Raw genomic sequence first — 21,126 nt, forward strand, 5'->3', positions numbered from 1 at the left:
GGAATGTGTTTCTCTCGGTCTCAAAGAAGGCAGTCCTGTCTTCCTTAACAACACTTTCCGCTGCAGGTTGCTATCACGAAGGATGTTTGTTCTTTTGGCTGCTAGAATCCATTTTTTTCTTTTAAAATTACATGAAAACACGATTCAAATATGTTCTTGAATCTCTCAGGCTCCTGAGAAAATATGCAAAGTTTAGAAGAAAAAAAAAGGGGGGGCCTTGGGGACGGCACAGACCCTCAACAAGGGAAAGCTCATCCGTGTGATTTTAGAAGGCTGTTGGGGATCTACTATTTTGGGTTCCCAATGGGCTTTAAATTTAGCACTGCAGATGGTTCCTTATACCTCCAGGCTCTCAGTTCTGTTCTCAGTCCCTTTTCTCCATGAGTTTTCTTCAAACAGTCAATAGGCATTTTTTTTTTTTTTTTGATTTTCGTGATGCTGGGGATTCTCACTGGCCCTCATCCCATCTCCCTGTAATGACTCTTAACCAAGAAGAAATTCAGCTCCTATTCAAAAGCACCATGGCCGTCTCCATTGCCTACTCTTAAGTGTGAGTTTTATACTTTGTTGAAGTTTTAGGGACTTTGAGATGGCCCAGTGGGTAAGCCTGCTGGCTGCTAGCCTGAATGCCAGAGTCCCATTTTCAGAACCCATATGGTAGAAGGAGAGGACTGATGATTGCAAGTTGTCGTCTAGCACAGAAATAAAGAATGAGTGAATAGCTGATAAAATAAAATAAAAATAAAATAAACATTTCAATCTCTCTTTCTCTTAATTCTCAGTAGCCTACTTCTTTTCCTCTGAGACAATCACCATTGTAGAATACCCCTGGCAGTAATACTCTGTGAATCCATAATCACATATGACCTTACTATGTGCATACTATTGTGCTAATATGGAGGATTCATATGTGTGTTTTGAGTTTTAATTACCCAGTCATACATTGAAACATCCTTGATGTTTGTCTTAGTTAGGGTTTTACTGCTGTGAACAGACACCATGACCAATGCAAGTCTTATAAAGAACAATATTTAATCGAGTCTGGCTTACAGGTTCAGAGGTTCAGTCCATCATCATCAAGGCAGGAGCATGGCAGCCTCCAGGCAGGCATGGTGCAGGCAGAGCTGGGAGTTCTACATCTTCATTTGAAGGCTGCTAGCAGAATACTGGCTTCCAGGCAGCTAGGGTGTCTTAGCCCACACCCACAGTGACACACCTACTCCAACAAGGCCACACCTCCAAATAGTGCCACTCCCTGGGCCAACCACGTTTAAACCATGACAATATTAGAAACTTCATGCTACATTCTATCACAGAACTTACCATAATTGTTTGAACCAAATCTCTGTTGATGGATATGCAGGTCACTGTAGTTTTGTGCTTCAGTAAACAGTAAATGACAGCAGTGCTGGTTGTACACACAAGCAGGTACATTTCAGCATAGACTGCTAGAGCTTTAGTTATTGAGTTAGATAAAGTGTGCACTTTAATTTTGCTAAGTAATGTCAATCAGCTTTTCTCAGAGGTTAAATTCCCATTTATAAATCCAAATTCCCATTAATAAACCATGCATATCTTTTTTCCACTTTAATATAAGATGATACAAAGATTTTTTTTAAAAAAAATCTTGCCAGTTTAACAAATAAAAGGTAAAATTTCTATGTGGTTTTAAATGTTTGTTTCTCTTCTAAGCAGATTAAATACAACTTTTCTGTAAGCAGTCCTAGCTACTTGTGAGGGGTCTATGCCCCTATCCACTCTCCCTTGTGTAGTTGTCTTTTTAAAAATTTATTTATTTATTTATTTATTTATTTATTTATTTATTTAATGCATATGAGTACACCGTCACTGGTTTCAGACACACCAGAAGAGGGCATCTTATTCTATTACAGATGGTTGTGAGCCATCATATGGTTGCTGGGAATTGAACTCAGGACCTCTGGAAGAGCAGTCAGTGCTCTTAACCGCAGAGCTACCTTTCCTGTCCATGTAGATGGATTTTTCTCATTTATTTATAACAGGTCTTTGCATATGAATAAAGTAGATTTTGGTCTGGAGTATTCATTTCAGCTGATTTTCTTTTAGCTTGCTATTTATCTTTGGCTCTTTTTCTGGAATTTTCCTTCGTGCAGTTTTTTTTTCCCCCTGATATGTCTCTGCTTCATTTTAGACTCTGAGTTTTTCAGTGAGCACAGAAGTTTCCTCTCTTGGAGCATTCTGTATCCTACCCCCACCCCCAGGGTCTCCTCTAGGTGCCTGATCAATGTTTCATAATTTTCCCATCAGGCTTTGACTTACCTGAAACCCTTTTTGGGTCTTAGATGGCTCAGATGTCAAGCATCATCACCTCCCCATGATTATTAGATTTTCTTTAAAAAAAATTTATTTTTATTCTTAAGTATGTGTATGTATGAGTTTCTGTACATTCATGCAGTGCCCTCAGAGGTCAAATATGGGTGTCTGATCCCTTGGAAGTGAAATGACAGTCAGCTGTGAACCGCCTGAACACCAACTTGGATCCTCTGAAGAGCAGAACCTACTCTTAAACCTTCAAACTGTCTCTCCAGTTCCTGATTAGTTAATTTTCTGATCACTATCTTATAGTTGCTGAACAGTTTTACCCACCACAGTCAACTCAGTTTACACTGAAACTATTTGTCCTGTGTCACAGAATGATTGTGACTGTGTCACAAGTCATTCATCGTGGTTATTTTAAGGGAAAGAAATACTATGCAATAAGATGTAGCCATCCTTTCTCATATCCCTTGGCTGTTCTCATCTCCCTCTGGGTTCCAACAACACTGGGACCAACGTTGTTCCTGCATTCTGTTTTCAGAATGATTGGCAGACAGGTTGAGCATCTGAGAAACTCGAGTAATGAATGCCTGCCATTGATAAGTCTGGAAAGGAATCCCAGGGCAGGAGTGGGTGGGGAAGTCTGTTTTCATTTCTTAACCCCTTTTGCGGGCAGGACATTTATAACCTTGAGAAGAATGGCCTGGCCTCACAGATAATACTCTTGGGGCCAAACCTTGGCAACCAATGAAGAGCTGGCTAGAAGGGATAGAAACGAGGTCTAACGAGTCCATGTTAAATATGAGCTTTGCTGGGCTGATAGAAGGTCATTTGGCTCATAATGGCTTTTTCCTATCATAAATTATTGCCTGATATTCTTGAGATTTTTTTTAATCCACCAGAATATCTCTGAGAGGTGATTTTTATCTCCAGGGCCCTCGTTCTGGACTGCTTCCTTTCTGATTTTCTCCACAGTGATTTGCTGTGTTGGCTGCATTTCCCCCCAACCCTCCACCTCTAGGCTTCCATGGTCAACTCAGTTACACTGAAATTCTTTGTCCTGTGTCACAGTTAAAGTCATTCATCTTGGTTATTTTTGGGAAAGAGATACTTTGCAATAAGATGTAGTCATTCTTTCTCATATCCCTCTGCTGTCCTCATCTCTCTCTGGGCCTGTGTCCACATCAAACACTGAGGTCATCCATCAGAAGCTGACTGGCTAGTTCATTGATGCAGAACTATGTTTAGCATTTTCACTGGGTCTGCCAGGCACTTGGCATCTCTCAACAGAAAATAATCACATTTAGGAATATGGTATTGCTTTCAGGATTGTATTTAAAAGTTTTTCTTTTTTAAAAGATTTAATTATTCTTATTTGACATGGAGGTGTGCTTTGCCTGCTTGGATATCTGTGTACATACATGTGTGCAGTACTTGCAGGGAACAGAAGAGAGAGTATAAGTTCCCTTAGGACTTGTGTTACAGATGCTACCATGTGGGTGCTGGGAATTGATTTTGGGTTCTGTGGAAGAGCAGTCAGTGGTTTAAACTACCAAGCCATTACTCTAGCCCCTTAAAGACTGTATGTTTCAAGTTCTTTTATTATTTATTATTAAAAATATTCATATGAGTATTTATTATACTTTGGGAAGAGTCCTGTCCATACCTCTGTCTTTTAATTTTTACTTCATCTCTTCTGTTTGTCTCCTCTGTGTCCTCCTAGATAGTTTTCTTCTGATTTCATATCTCATACACACACATGAGTTTTGTATCACTATAAAATTCGAGAAATCACAATGGGAGAAAACATAGGCTATTTGTCTTTCTGTTTAATGTGAGTCTGTCCAGTTGTATTTATTTTCTGCAAATGATGTAACTTTATTATTCCTCAAAGCTGAAGAGAATCCCACTGCACATCTATACCTCCTTGCCTCTACCCACTCCTCTGTGTTGGATACTTAGGTTGGTTCCATAGCTTAGTTATTGTGAATGTGAATAGGGATTCAGTCAGCACAGTGTGGTAGGTTGTACACCCTCAGCCCAGGAAGTGGCACTATTAGAAGGTATGGACCTGTTGGAGTAGGTGTGTTACTGTGAGTGTGGGCTTTAAGACCCTTATCCTAGCTGACTGGAAGCAGTATTCTGCCAACAGCTTTCAGATGAAGATGTAGAACTCTCAGCTCCTCCTGCACCCTGCCTGCCTGGATGCTGCCATTCTCCCGCCTTGATAATAATGGACTGAACCTCTGAACCTGTAAGCCAGCCCCAATTAGATGTTGTTCTTATAAGAGTTGCCTTGGTCATGGTGTCTGTTCACAGCAGTAAAATCCTAACTAAGACACACAGTTTCTCTATGATGTGTTGACTTGGAGTCCAGAAGACTTTATGCATGCATCTGTTAATTTAATACTTTTATTCCTTGAGAACTTCATACAATGTATTTTGATCATAGTCATCTACCTACCCACTCAACTTTGAGTTTCATCTTATTTATTTTACTTATATTCTAGGAATGAACCACTAGCCTTTGTTTTCTAGTAATACATCCTCATAGCACAATGGGGTGTTGTGTTGGGGAAACAAACGTGTCTTAAGTTTTGTGAGGGAATCAGGAGTGGATGGTGTCTTAGGGTTATCTTCTATAATCATGACAAGACACCACAACCAAGGCAATAAAAGAAAATATTTGTTTGGAAGTTTGCTAACAGTTTCAAAGTTCATGATCGTCACAGTGGGGACATGGCAGTAGTCAAACAGGATGGTTTTGGAGCAGTAGGTGAGAACTTACATCCCAATCTGTAAGGCATGAGGCAGAGAAAGAGAGCACTAACTCAGAACTGTGTAGTTTTTGAAACCCCTAAACCTGCTCCCAGTGCCACACCTCTTCTAATGAGGTCACATCTCCTAATCCTTCTCAAACAGTTCTACCAGCTGCAGACCTATTATATATGCAGACTTATTATATATGAGATTATGAGAGCCATTCTCATCCAAAACACAGACAGCATGTAAGAAGCTCAGATCTGTGAGCAGTTCTGGTTCTGCAGTAACTTTGCCAGGTAAGTGCTATGTGCCCATCTACAGATGTCAAAGGGATGTCCAGGAAAGTGCCAACAACTCTGCAGGTGAGGTACAGAACAACCAATGCAGTTGTGTCTCCGACTCACAAATCCAAGACCTTTACGCTATACCCAGGCTGTTTAAAACCATCATTCACAGTACGAAGGGCATAGTTTGGACTGTATTATAAACCAGACATCAATAACCTCTAAATGGTGGCTTTTCAACATCCAAGTTCTTTTCTTTATGACTTGAGTAGACAAGGCCAGAGTTGGAGCAGATTGAGATGTTCTTGTCCATCCCCAAGGAATATGAGAAGAGGGGTTGTTAAGCTTTTGTTATGTGTCTGGGTGTGGGGTGGAACATGGAATCCAGTTGAAGCCAGAGTCCATATAGACTCAGAGCTGTGCTGCAACTAGAGAACTTGACTTAAAAACAAGCATGGCAATAAAAAAATGGCCCCAGCTCTTTATTCTTTAAGACAATTCTAAAAGCCCCAACTCAACGTGATTTTCTAAAGTTGTACATATTTGATTTGCATAGCTTAATGAGTTGTGTGTAAGTATGTCTCCATGGAACCATCACAATTAGGTCACATCCAACCATCTTTGCTTTGTTGTTTCCTACCACCCCCCCTTTTTTTTTGTTTTTTGTTTTTTTTGTTTTTCGAGACAGGGTTTCTCTGTGTAGGCCTTGCTGTCCTGGAACTCACTCTGTAGACCAGGCTGACCTTGAACTCAGAAATCTGCCTGCCTCTGCCTCCCAAGTGCTGGGATTAAAGGCGTGCGCCACCACTGCCTGGCCCCCAAATTGTTTTTGTGGTAAGAAAATTTAGAATAAAATCTGTGCTAGTGACAATATTTTTAGTGACAGTCAACTACAGGCACTATGCCATGTAACAAATCAGGAGAGCTTGCTCATCTTACACACTTCTTCTTCTCCATCACTCTCTCCACAGCCCCTCTCTTCCCATGTGACCACTCTGATACTCCCTATTTCTATGAATTTGACTTCCTGGGATCCCATGTACAATGAGGTCACATAGCAGTTGTTTTTGCTTACCTTGTTTGGTTAGCTTAGCATATTCTTCAGGTTCATTCCTATCATTAAGTGCTGGGTTTCCTTTTTATGGCCAAATGATATTCCATCAGCTCTATAAGGGAATAAGTGATCTATGTATACCATGTTGTAGATTATATGTTACACATCCTAATTTGTTATTTCAGTTCTCAGTGGCTATTTAGACTGTTGCTGCATCAGGACCATTACTGTGTGCACAGGGTACACATATGTCTGTGTACCCTGTGCATGCAGTACCTGCAGAGACCAGAAGAGGGCATTGGATTCTGAAGTGGGAACTTCTAGTTTCTTTGGCAACTTAGTTCTATGTCAAATGATGGTTTGCTGGGGCACACAGGTGAAAAGATGTATTGCTAAAGAAAACAAATGAAAATGCTTTCCGGAAACAGGCACAGGTGAAAGAAAGGACCCAGGATGAAGGATTATAAATATGACCCCACAGACAGTGGGAGACGAGCACTGAGCTTTGGTTTGGTTTGCTCTGCCTCGCTGTTTATTCTTCAATAACAATAAGCGTGTATTGGTTTTGCCTTACATAGTGTTGTTGAGCTCAACTTGTAACGCTGCCATTGAGAGAGAAACTCACCCAAGAACTGCTTGTGAGGTTCCTGCAGCAGCTTGCTGCCTCCATGGCCTTGCCTCAGGCTGGTTGGCAAGCCTGGCAGTTTCTTCAGGATTGAACTACAGCTGCCTGGTGTCTGCTTGCTGACAGGACTGGACCATAGCTGCTGGTTTGTGCCTCGTGTCTGCCTGCCTAGAGGACTGGTCTGCAGCTGCTGAGTTGTATTTGGTGTTTGCTATGGGACTGAACTGCTGCCCAAGAAGATCAAGCTCACTCCCAAAGAACTATTATCAAACAGGTCCACTTCCCTCATATCCTAATAACTTTTCTCTTCCATTACCTCTGCTGGATGGTGGGCTAGAGGAGAAATTGAACCCTTATTAAAAGTAGGCTGCAAAAAACTTTTGTGCCTACAGGATTCTCTAGAGCTGAAGTTACTGTCAGTTTGTGAGCTGCCCCATGTGTGCTGGGAGCAAAGCCTGTATCTTCTGCAAGAGCAACAAGTGATTTTTAACTGCTAAGCTATCTCTCTAGCCTTTTTGTCCCTTTTAAAATTGTCAGCTTCTTAAATTTATTTTTCATTTTTTGTTGTTGTGCAGTGTGGGTTCCTTATGTGCTTTGAATATTAGCTTCTTCTTAGCTTGGTGGTTTGTAAACTCATCTTCCAGATTCTTCCCTTTGCTGGGCAGAAGTCTCTCTAGTTTGCTCCCATTTGTTGGTCTCTGCTTTTGCTGTCTACACGTTTGATGTCACATTTACACAACCACAACCCAGCTCAATGTGCAAGTGCTTTGCCTGGGCTTTCTTGTAGGATATTTTCATTTCCAAATCTCATATTTAAATCTTTAATCCATACTAAGTTTATTTTTGTATATGGTGTCTAATTCGATGTGTGCTTGTTTTTTATATGTGGCTATCCAGTTCTTCTGGTAGCATGCATTGGAGAGATAAATGTTCATAGAGGGATACAAATGCCAGGATTCTTTAAATAACACTTATCATCCAATCATGAAGACCTTTATCTATGGTAGCTTCTTCTTTTCTACAGTTTTACAAGGTTCCCAGGGTAGAACATCCCCATTGCCCATTGACACTTCTCTCTTCTATCATGGAACCCAAAGCAGTGGTCTTGAGGGGCTTGGGCAGAAGAGCCTAAGTGAACAAAACCAGAAAGCTATTTCTGGATCACAGATAGATGAGTCTGGAAGAAGTAGAAGCTGTTCATGTGTTACAATGGACACCTGGGTCTATTCCTATACCTCTCTAGCAGTGATTTCTTTATTGATCATCAGCTGTACCTTCATGGTATGAGGAGGGACCCAGCTGACAGAAGAAAAGAATGATAAGTCCTGATGCGTATATTGTCCCCACCAAGATTCTACATTGTTTCTGGATCCCCAGTTGCATCACCAGTGAATTCTTTATTGCTTAAGCCAGCGTGTTGGTTCATTTCTCTTAAAACATAAGAGGCAGGGCGATGGTAAAAGTAGAATTGATTTAATTGGTTCATTGTTCTGGAGGCTCATGGGAACAGAGTGGCACCATCTTGGCTCTGGGAAAGGTTCCATTTTCGCAGTAAGTAGTACATGACAGATGTGATTGAAAGATAGGCCACAGATCCATGTAGGGAGCCAGATTGACTGGACATTATCCTGACAATTCTCCTTTGAGAACTAACTCTGAAGTCTCCACAAAGAACATCCTCTAATGACGTAAGGACCTCTTCCTAGGCTCCTTAAAGGTCCCACCATCTTCACCTGTTACACTGAGATCCATCTTCTCATGATGAGAATCTTAAGGGATAAACTACATCCTGACCACAGTAGCTACTTTGAGCCAAATGCTTGTTTTTTGCAGGTGAGAAGACTCTGCCTATTCAAAGTGTAACATGATGTGGGTGTGGCTTTTTGAATGTTACTTGCCCATCTTTGTTCAAATCTCTCTCTCTCTCTCTCTCTCTCTCTCTCTCTCGACTTCCCTGTAGCCACTTCATCCCTTCTCTTTGTAATGTGTACATCTATTTTTGGACTTTGCTTTCTTCCCATGGTTGGAAGCTGCCTTCATGTGAGAAAGGGTGTGTTGTGAGTATTAGCACAAGAGGTGTTCCTCACTCACATCTGTCAGTGTGGTTGGCTTACCTCCTGGGTCACGTCTACAGGAAACCTCTCTGAGTGTAGTCCCTGCCTAGACGCTCTCTGTTCCATTGCTTTGTTTCTCTCACATGCACATACATTTGCTCTTTATTCCCTCCCCATCCTGTTTCCTATACCAGACTCTTGAGTTTAGCATTCTTTACCTGACATTTTACTGGTGTTCTGCCAGCTCATGTTGTAAAGTGAATAAATGATGGCTGCACAGTGTGGCCTGTTGTTTTGGGGGCTGCTCTTGGTTTTATCGTTTGGAATATTTTGACCCAAATGAACTCTAAATGTGAGCTCTTGAACCCCACTTATCTGTCAATTATCTAACAGATCTTAAGTTTCTATTTTGAAAAAAGAAACTGAAATGCAAAATGCACAAGTGCATGATAAACAATGGCCAGAAACATAGGCGGCGGAGGAAGAGGGGAAGGAGGTGGAGGCAGCCAGAGCGGCAGCTCTGTCTGAGGCCTGTGGAGACTATAGTGCAGACACAAGACCTTGGTTTACAATAAACCTGAGGCACATGAAACATCTCAGTGGTGCTAAGTTTCAAACAAGTCTGCGTGTCTGCTGTTTCTCCGTGTCCCTCAAGAGTTTTATAATGGTTTCCTGAATGTAGCTATTTCATGTAAGCATATTCTTCAGAGAAATCGCCCCAACTTCAGTCAGATACTGGAGGGCTTCAGGACCTTTCCAGACTTTGAGACCCCCAACCCTGCAGAGCCCACCTAGATCCAGGATCTTTGTATTTTTCTGAGACGGGGTTTCTCTGTGTAACTTGGCTGTCCTGGAACTTGCTCTGTAGACCAGGCTGTCCTTGAACTCTCAGAGACCCAGCTTTCTCTGCCTCCCAAGTGCTTGGATTAAAGGAGTGAACCACTACTGTCTGGTTAGATTCAGGATCTTTTACTAACTTTCCCCATGATTTATAATAAAGAAGTATGAGGCTGATGATAACGGATATGGAAGGGCAGTGACTATTCCCTCCTCCTCCCCCCTTCTCCCTCCTCCCCTTCCTCCTCCTCCTCTGTGTATTTATTTTAGCTGTCTGTCATGTACTCATGTGATTTGCATTTCGGTTTCTTTTCTGAAAATATAAACCGTGCAATATGTAGGTACTCGGTTCAAGGACAACAAGCCAGTGGCACTGTAAACACTAGGTAAATTCCTCCCATCTGACCCCAGGAATTAGAAATAGTCCTGTTAGTTTGAAGTATATTCTGTCCACCTGGGAGTGCAAATGTTCATCCACCTGTATAATTCAGTTTTTATAAAGGAAAGTAATACAGCCGGGCAAAGGAGAGATGCCGGCTGAGTGGATGAAGAGAGGAGTCTGCACTTTCGTGCTCACTTCAGAAGAGTGCAGCTGGGCAGGGCCATCGCAGCTGCAGCAGCTGCAGCAATGAGCAACACTGAGCTCTGCTGGGCCTTTGGTTGTTGCTTCTGTGATTCTGTTATTATCATTATTATAACAGACCAGAGCATTGAGGCACAAAAAAACGTGGATGCTTCCAGTTAGTGGCATGCCTGCCCATCCATCAGCAAAGTTAACCTTTTATTTTCAATCTTGGGTTTGGGAAGAAGGCACACACACACACACACACACACACACACACACACACACACACAGAGAGAGAGAGAGAGAGAGAGAGAGAGAGAGAGAGAGAGAGAGAGAGAGAGAGAGAGAGAGAGAGAGAGAGAAAGTAGTTTTGTTAATAGGGAAGACATAGTGTTTATTTCACCCCTGGGGTCTGCTCCTGGCGAGATGTCACTTCCAGCAGCTCCTTCCTGTTTCCCAATCTCTTCTCACTGGAGGAAGGGATGGATCAAACTTAATGTAGTTTTGTTAATCCAGCCTTCGCAAAGCATTGGTCTGAAAAACTCTGAAGGGGCTATAGAAATTGAACTGTGTATCTGTGAAATTCTCATATCAAATTACTTTTTAAAATAGCCATGCTAATGTCTCCCATGGCATAGGAACTTTCTAAGCCAAAGTGGGACCTGCCACTGGCCCAGAGAGAAGGAAGTTAATGATGTGAGGTGGAGCCAACGGATGCTGGGACTCCTCCAGTTATTAATGATAGCAATAATGGTGGTGGTAAATTAAGACTATCTATTGGATTTTAGCAAAGTCCTAATTACAATGTGATCACAGCGGAGGACACTCTTCTAACAAAGCCACTGGTGTGTGTGTGTGTGTGTGTGTGTGTGTGTGTGTGTGTGTGTATGGGGCTCTCTGGTTCCTGGCTTGTTGGCCACACTTCTGGTCTTGCTCAAGAGAAGCTGCTTCCTACCTTCTTGTCAGAGAAGATTAGTAAGCAAGCAAATTTCAGGCTTAGATGAGAAGTACCCTTTCCAATGCCATTTCCTCCCCCAACTCCCCTTTTTGAGACAGGGTTTCCCTGTGTAGACTGACTGTCCTGGAACTCACTTTGTAGACCAGGCCAGGTTGACCTGAAACTTAAGTGATGCTTCTGCCTTTGCCTCTGCCTCTGGAGTGTTGGGATTAAAGGCATCATCATGCCCAGATGCCATTTTTAAAAAATTAATAAACGCACCTGAGACTTATGCATTGTGAATCTGAGAATTTTATTGTTTATTTGCCCCTGGGGAGCATCTTAGTACTTCCGTAATTTACATCTGAATGGGATGCAGGGAACTTATGTGTCCAGGCTTACAGATCCTCTGGGCCATGCTGAGTCGCTATGCTAACTGTATTCATTCCATTTCTTCAGTGCTCCTTGTTTAGGATTAGGCGTGTGCCTTACTTTGGACCTGTGCTTCCCCTGGGAATCTGTATGTCATTCAGAGCATCCCTTCCAAAGTTGTTTGATTCTAGGCTTCCACTGCCCTTGAACTCTTATATTACTCTTCAGCATTATGAATAATAGGCAGAAAGGCAAAATAATTCTTGCCTCTAGACATGGAAATGAATTCTGTCTTTTGAGGGAACAAGTATTTTCCTCTGTGAAGGAAATTTGTGCTGAGTCTCTTTCCACGTTCATTTCAATATTCTTTAACTCTATGTAGATGAGACGTCTTTGCCTCCTTCTCTGAAATGGTTCTTTCTCCTGCTTACTCTGTGTATTTAAGTAATACACACGATAAGCTGTAAGCCCTTTGGTATGTGCCTTTATAGATCTGTGAGTCATAGCTTTACATTTTGTGGGAGGAAGTTACTCATTAATAATCTCAGCTTCATGTTTTGGATATGTTTAAGAATCACAAGTCATACTTTTAATTTTTTTAGTGGACACTATAAACACAGTTGTCTTCATGCATCGGGGGGCATATTCAAGAACCATCTTTAAAAGACATTCATGTGTGTGCACACGCACACACATGAGCATGCCGTGGTGCCTCCTATATGGAGGAGAGAGGATGGATCACCTTCAGGAGTCGTTTGCTTCCCTCCTTTCACTGTGTGGGTCACAAGGATATAGTGCAGGCTTGGCAGCAAGTGCCTTTTCCCGACGAGCCACCTTTTACTTAATATCTGTCTTTGAGCCTGGTTAATTGTAGAATGCATGTGCTTTCTGGCTTACAGTGGGGTTGTACCCTGACAAACCCAGCATGAGCTGAAAATATTGTAGTCACTATATCCCACCAAGCATCCTAGCCTAATAAAGACAGCACTGCATAGTGCCGGCGGTGTCTCTTTGACCACCCAGGCAGACTTACCATCGTGCTGAGTACCATGACAGCTAGCCTGGGAAAAGATAAAAATTCAAAAATTGAAGTTTGATTTTTTTTTTCTGAATGCATACTATAGCTTTTGCTCTCTGGGGAAGTGGAAAAACATCATACGTTGGGGTCGTCTCCATTTAACTTGTTTCAGTAGGATATTTGACATCCGTCTGGATTACTTGTCTTGCTGCTATGACAGCACACCGGACAGAAGCAATTTAAGGAAGGAAAGGTTCATTTTGACTTATGGCTCAATGATACAAGTCCTTGGTAGCAGGGAGCTTGAAGCAGCAGGTCATCTTGGGCCAGATCAGGGAGCAGAGAGACACAGGTGCAAACTCAGCTTGCTTTCTTCCTTTCTTATTCATCCCAGGGTACTAGCCTATGGAACAGTGCCACCTACACTTAAGGTGACTCTTGCACCTCCATTAATCTAAGTGATCCCTCTCAGGTAGGCCAGGAGGTTTGTCTCCTAGATGATTCTTGATGCCCTCAGATTTATAGTTGAGGTTAACTGTCATGATATCTGTGTGTAAATGGAAATGATTGGCCATACACAAAGTTAAGTATAAAAATAGCTAAAAATTGTTAAAAAGGATTATTGAGCTCTAGCTAAAACCCGAGGCATGGGAAGCTCTGAGGGTACAGCCTACTTTCTTGTTATTACAAGCAGACATTAGTAGGAGTAGGAGGTTGTTGAGTGCAGAGCTTACATCTGAGTGATTCTTTCTTATTACACAGGCCTGGTCAGAAGGATAGAACAAGAAAAATAAACTCTCCCGCAGGGATGAAAAGTTACTGAGTGCCATATCCATGCATCATTAAAGTAGAAAGTTCTGGTTTCTTTGGAGACTCAGTTAGGCTATAATGATGTTTTGCTGGGGCAGACACATGAAAGGATGTTTTGCTGAGGGAGACACAAGTGAAAGGACGCTCTGCTACAGCAAACATGTAACAGGACACATGATGGTTAGAAAGAATATGAATATGACCCCACAGGCAGCAGAAGCTGGAGCGTTGGCTTGCTTTGCTAGTGTTCACTGATGACACACATGGATTCATTGGCCTTACATTGTGTTACTGAGTTTCGCTGGTGGTGACTTTATAGAGAGAGACTCACCAAAGAACTTCTTGTGAGATTCCTGTGGGGACTTGGGCTGATTGGTGAGCTTCACTGTTTCTTCTAAACTGAACTGCCTTTGCTGATTGTGTATGATGTCTGCCAAGTGGACTGGTCTACAGCTGCTGATTCATGTTTGGTGTTTGCTAGTGGACTGGACTGGACTGAACAACGAAGATTGGAATTTCCTCAAAGAACTATTTCTAAACATGTCCCCTTCCCCATGTCCGAATAACTTTTCTTTTTCACTACCTCTGGGGGGGGGTGGGCTAGAGGGGAGGTTGAACCATTACTAAAATAGGCTGTGAAAAATAATGTGCCTACATGTCACCCAAAGCCTCCTCCTCTATTACCTATCCGAATTTGGAATACTCTTGCTAAGTCTGTATATAGAGGCAAACCATGGCTTGTATCAGCCATGACAGCGCATGCTAGAAAAAGTTGTTGGTGCTTAGGAACTAAAACACATCTTCTAGAAACACCCTTCATGTAAAGCCTTAGTTAGTAAAACATACCTGTAAACTGACTCCCACCCAATATCAGATAAGCTTCTTTCATGCCTTTCCCTAAGTTACATTGTAAAATAAAGACCTACAACCAGCAGCTCCCAGGTGTGGAGATGTAATGTCGCCGGCAGAGGGCCTGTCTATGCACGGAGACCTGGATGAGTCCTCCCACACTGCATAAACTCTGCATAGTAGCGAGCACCTGTAATCCCAAGGTTCTGAGGAAGAGACAGAGGAGGATCAGATGTTTAAGGTCATCCTTCACTACATGGTGACTCTGAGGCTTACCTGGGGTACATGAAACTTTGCCTTTAAACAAAAATCAGTCACAGAGAAGTTTCTAATAGTAAAACAATTTATCTCCTGCTTCATTCTATCATTTTGGTCAACTCTCTTGACTTCTCTGGATTATTTGTCTAATTTAAGAGTTCTAATTACAAAAATCTTACGTCCTCAGCCTCTGGGTACTGAGATGGCAAGTGTGAGCTGCCCTTCGCTTCCTTGAAGTTCTCTTCCTCATATGCCACACAGCCAATCTCCTTTAGGTGAGTGCCTTTAAAGTTTGCAAAACTTAAACTTCCTTTCTGTTGCTATAGAAACTAGTTTTAAGAGATACAGTATATAGGATCAATACTCCTAGTACAAGGAGGTATGCTGTCTAATTTTGGCAAGTAAGCCCACTTATCAAAATATGGATAGGGACATTGAGAGAAGAGTCTATTCCTTTCCTAACAGAAGTTTCCCTGTTATCTACAAGGGTCTGTGTCTGTGGGGAAGAAAATAGCTGCCATCTATTGACTAAATGAGTTGCTTTGGGACTGATTGGGTGACTCTACTCAGTAAATGATGTTAGTGCAGGGATCAAGTGAACAAATGAGTGGGGAAAGTAGTTAGGTACCTGCATCCTAGGACCCAGTGAGTTTGGATCAGATGCCAAGGTAGGAGAGCAATTTGAATATATATAGTCCTTATTCTTGAAGGAACACAAGGTCAATTCCTGGCTTGTGGGGGGGGGGTGTTAGCTGTGGTAAGTAGATTTTTAATATCCTGCCATCTTGACAATGCATGTCAATTTGTTTTGGTGCTAATTCTCTTTGTTCTCAGAATGGGGTTAGAGGCAAAGACAAACAATGCAAACTCATTTCAGTGGCAGCTTCAAAAGATCATTGAAAACAAAGCTGGGAATTTGAAGGTGTAAGGTGATATATTTTTTTTTTTTTCACCCAAAGTAAAATGAGAAAGGATTTTGTAGTATTTGATGGTTTGCTTGGGTTTCGTCCCAACAGTGGGGATAATTACTGTGGGGAGTGGTAGAGGGAATGTGGGATTTAGAACAAAGCCATCTAAGTTAGAGTCCCTGTTCCTCTATTTATAGCTGTGCTGTCTTATGCAAAACTGTGAATTTCACTTTTTCAAGTGTACAGGCAAAGCGTGCTGATGATTATAATGACACTGATGATATAATGCTACCAACACTGGGGGATGTGTGGTGTGGAGGCACACTCTGCTATCGATAGACTTTCCTGGGATCACCAAACCTCTTTGTGGCTTACCATTAATTTTGTTTGATTTTTTTATTTCTCTCTCTCTCTCTCTCTCTCTCTCTCTCTCTCTCTCTCTCTCTCTCTCTCCTCTCTCTCCATGTGAGGGTCAGAGGTCAACTTTGGGTGTCATTCTTCAGTGTTCCCCATCATCTTGATTTTGACAGGGTCTCTCACTTGGTCTGGAACTTGTCAATTTAGGCAGCAAAGCCCAGGGATCTACCCATTTCCATCTTCCCAGCACTGCAATTACAAGTGAGCTCTCTCATGTCTAGCCTTTTATTTTATTATGGGTTGTGGACAGCAAACTGGGTCCCCATGCTCACAAGGCAAGAACTTTATTGACTGAGCTCTTTCTTCAGCCTCTTGTTAAGTCAGTCTTCATCTCTCATTTGTATTATAAAATGAGATAGCCTTATAATACGATGTTTTCTATATTACTTTAGCTGGCATATAGGAAAGCTTTTAATTTTTGTCAGATTCATCTCATAACAATCTGTAAATCCCTTAATAGCTCAAATAGTTTTAAAGGTAATTTCCAAAAAAATAATCATGAATTATTAATAGTAGTTTTGTCTGATTACCACATCCATCTATCCATCATGTATATATGTATGTATGTATGTATATATGTATATACATATATATGTGTATATGTGTATGTATGTATTTATCCATGTATCTATATATCTTTGTGTACATCTATCATCTATCACCTATGTATGTATCTATGTACCTATGTATGCATATATGTATATATTTATGTATCTATAAGTATTTATCATCTACCTATGTTTATCTATCTATCTATCTATCTATCTATCTATCTATCTATCTATCTATCTATCTATCTATCTATATCATGTATGTATATATCTTATCTATCATCTATCTATCTATCTATCTATCTATCTATCTATCTATCTATCTATCTGTTTATCTATGACATAGGGCCTTTCAGTGTTGCATAACCTGAGCTTGATATCTTGATTCCTTGATGCCTTGATTCTTCTGCTTTTGCCTCCCGAGTAGCTGGGGTTCTGTATGTGTACCACCACACCTGGCTCTGCAGTATGTATTCAGAATTTCATTTTCTTTTCCTACTGCATTGTTAGGACCTTTATAAGAAGGTTTCATGTCAGCAGTGATAGTAGCATCTCTCCAGATTCTATGGGAAGCATCTTGAGTGTCTCACCATTATGTGTATGTGTTGCTTGTGTCCAGCGTATATTTAAAGTCACATTAAGAAAGCTTCTTTTGATTCCTAGAAAAAAACCCCCAAAATTTGTAGTTTGATTTCTTTATTGTTAGTAAACATGTCAGTTCTCAGATATTCAAACTGGAGCTACTTTCCTATTCTCTGTGGACTCATAAAACCAGGCCTTGGAGGCAGTGGGGAAGTTGGGTTCCATCTTCAACAACCACAATGCTTTTCTTGTGTAGATTCTGCTGGGTTAGGCCAACTACAGGAACTTTAGTTGAATTGATTAATTGAACCACCGGAAAAGAAATGCTAATTTTTAAAACTTTCAAACCAAGTCCAAATATTATTTTTTAATGGTATGAAAAAAAAAATCAAAGAAAAAGTCCTTTCCTTTCTTCAAAATTCCCTAGGATATTTGTTCAGAAGAAGTGCCCAAACTATGTATTCTTAAAGACTGTTGAAATGGAACAAAGCAAGAACTTCAAATGTCAAAATTCAATCTGCTGGAGACAGATGCTCATTCACACACAGTCACTCATAAAGGCAGGCAGAGACACTTCGGCTAGGATGGCTGAGTTCTAGAAACATCAGGGCAACTTTACCTCCTTCCCTTGGTTTTGCAGTCCCTTGAAGAACTTCATCCTACTGATATCTGAGGACTTTAGCAGGCTACGAAACTCTGTTGACCTGATGCTGTGAATCATTTTAAGCCAGCATTTATTATTTGAAGAAGGGAGACATAGTACAGGCATATTTAGGCTTTCCATCTGTAATTGCTTCATCATTGCATTCAAGCAAGTGCCAGTAGTTACTTTGTCTTTGAAGGTATTTTCCCTTGGAAGAGTTGTGAAGAAGGCAACAACTGTCTTTAATATGTGTTTTAATTGGGGTTCTTTAGAGTAACAGAACTTGTAGAATGAAACTCTCTACATATGTAGAAAGGGGTTTTATTAGGATTGCTCATAGGCTATGGTTCAGCTAATCCAACAATGGCTGGATATGAATGTCAAGTCCAAGCATCCAGGAGTTGCTTAATCCACAAGTCTGGATGTCTCAGCTGGTCTTCATAGATGCTGAAATCCTGAAGAAGTAGCTCTAATGCTAGTGAAGGAATGGATATGCTAGCAAGGTGAGGACAAGCAGGCAATGGGCAAAACCTTCTGTCTTCCAGGTCCTTATATGGTCTTCCAGTAGAAAGTGTGGCTCAGATTAAAGATAGATTTTCTCAGCTCAAATGATCTGGACTAAAGTTGTGTCTTTCTCAAGCATAAAAAATCTGAATTAGAAGTGGATTTTCCTACTTCAAATTAAACAAAAACCCCTCACAGGTTTGCCCTCCATTTTTGGGTTTTAGTAAATTCCAGATGCAGGCAAGCTGACAACCAATAATAACCGTAACAGTATTACATCATTTTGTATCTCTGGTATCTTCTGTTATCTCTCTCATGTCTCTGACATTTAAAAAATGTTATTTTTGATTATGTGTGTGTGTCTGTGCACATGAAAGCAGTACCTGCCGAGGCCAGAAGAGGGCATTAGATCTCCTGAAGCTGCAGTTACAGTCAGTTGTGACCACTCCAGTGTGGGTGCTAGAAACTGATTTTAGGTCCTTTGTAAGAGTAGAAGTCACTCTTAACTGGTAAACCACCTCTCCCTGATTTTTTGAAACGGTATCAAGTAGTCAAGTTGACCTGAAACTTTTTATGTAGTAGAGACTGGCCTTGAATTTCAGATCTTCTTGCCTCTAGCTCCCAAGTGTTTTCAATTACCAGTAAATGACACTGTGTCTGGCTTTCTGCCATGGTTTCAAAAGAAGGCAGATCTTATTCTTTAGAATTATTGAGAACTCCTTCTAAGAACCAATAATTCAACATTAATCATTTTACTTTATCAGGGGTTTCTTTCACTGTTTCCCTACCCCCAGTGAAGTTCAGTTTGTATTTTCTACTGTATTTTTCTTCCATACAACTAAAACCAAAATTATTTCTATGCCTTTGTTCCCTTTTTATTTTAACCATAAGTTATACTCTGTGAAGGCATTTATTTGGAATGAGACTTGTCTACAGAATGTGTCTAATAAATATCAGATGGATGGGTGGATGTGTAGATTGTTGGATAGATGAATGGATGGATGGATGTGTGCAGTGAGGTAATCATGTTGTTGATGTGTTGATGGATAGTGAATGGGTGAGTGGGGGGTGGATGGATGGATAGATAGATTGGTAGATGGATGGGTGAATAGGTTAGTGTATGGATGGATAGTGGATGGTTGAGTAGGGTGGATGGATGGATAGATTAGTAGACTGAGGGCTGAATAGGTGAGTGGATGTGTGGATGAAGGTGGATGGAAGGAGGATAGATGTGTGCCTTTTATTACCACAAGAACTCTTACCATTACCTTCACTGTAGCAGTGACTGACAGCCTTTCAACTATGACCATACTTATTCCCCTTCCTTTCTAAGTATCAATTTATTAATGACATCTTCTCCCATGCCTATAGTTCTAATCGTGCTTTTGGTTGACACAAGCCTTAGGTTCGTTTTGTAGTGATAAATGTTGAGATGAATTCATTTATCAGGCAAAGTAAATCTGTTTGTTTGCTTTCTTGTTTTTAAATTCAATCTTTGTCCATATGCCAGTCCCTTCTTGCTTCCCATTTATTTTCTCAACATAGTTCATAAATTTCCCTTCATCATACTTGGTACTTCCTACCGTTTGAGCTTTGCCCAAGTCACCCCCCCCCCCCCACATATAGGCCTTATTCTCCCTTAGCTATCTCAGATTTCTTATTCCAGAATCATTTCCTGCTCACACCCTCTTTCTCTTGATTCCAGTCTTCCTCTATACTTTGGAGGACCCTCAGACTTCCTCTCTGATGTTCTTATTGAATATGTGACAACTATGATTCTGGATTTGGTTTTGTGTTTCTTGGTAAACAACCTTTAGATGGATTTGAGATGGGAGGGTCTTTATTGGGGAATAACTTTTGTGGTATAGGATCTTTGGAAATGAGAGAGGGAAAAAATACATTGGAGACCAGGTAAGATCCCTCAGTTGAATAGTTATGGCCTCCATGGATTGATGTATTTGAGTGCCTGATCCATGGGGAGTGGCACTATTAGGAGGTGTGGCCTTGTTGGAGAAAGCGTGTCATTGTGGGGGGTGGACTTGGAGGTCTTTTATGCTCAAGGTCCACCCAGTGTGGAACACAGTCTCCTTTTGCTGCCTGTGGATCAAGATGTAGAACTCTCCATGTTTACTTGTATGTTGCATGCTTCTGGCCATGATGATAATGGACTATACCTCTGAAATTGTAAGCTAGCTACAATTAAATGTCATGGTGTCTCTTCATACCTAAGACACTCAGTGTATAAATGTACTTGCCACCAAGCCTGATATTTTCAATATGATCTCTGGAATCCATGTAGTAGAAGGTGAAGACCATATTTGCAAGTTGTCTTCTGAGCTACACATTTACATCAACTCTACTACCATAAAATGTACGAGTAAGTGTAATAATTAGTGGGTTGGGAGGGAGACATTGCCCCTAAGCCATAAACCTTATGAAAGGCTCTACCCATGAAGGGAGAGGTGACCAGTTGGAGATGTCATATGTTTTCTGAAATGATTAGAGTTTCACATGCACACAGGATTCAGTCATTGGGCATAAATAACCACCGTGTGTATGGGGTTACCTTGGGCTAGATTGCTATCTGTACATGGTAAGATCCCTGGAGTGATTCCTGTAAAGAGCTTTGCAGATAGCACCCTCAGCACATGTGACACATTCTCTGTCTTCCCACACTGCTGGGTGCATCATGATGTATTATTTACCTGTGAAGACCCCATAGGGACTGTTCCTGTGTTTAACAATCATTCAGGTCAACAATAAATGTTAACTGAGCCTGGCAGTGGTAGTACCCACCTTT

At 41.1% G+C, this 21,126-nt stretch overlaps 1 long non-coding RNA gene across 1 annotated transcript in view; it reads left to right on the forward strand.

The window, feature by feature from the left end:
* The first annotated feature begins 14,914 nt into the window (after positions 1-14,914).
* LOC143442538 (uncharacterized) overlaps positions 14,915-21,126 on the forward strand; it is a 77,190-nt gene continuing 70,978 nt past the window's right edge. Inside the window, exon 1 of the long non-coding RNA XR_013110784.1 lies at positions 14,915-14,996. This is a non-coding gene — a long non-coding RNA (uncharacterized LOC143442538). The remainder of the gene's footprint in view (positions 14,997-21,126) is intronic.

Source organism: Arvicanthis niloticus, chromosome 6 (genome assembly GCF_011762505.2).
Source record: "Arvicanthis niloticus isolate mArvNil1 chromosome 6, mArvNil1.pat.X, whole genome shotgun sequence".
Classification (NCBI taxonomy): Eukaryota; Metazoa; Chordata; class Mammalia; order Rodentia; family Muridae; genus Arvicanthis; species Arvicanthis niloticus.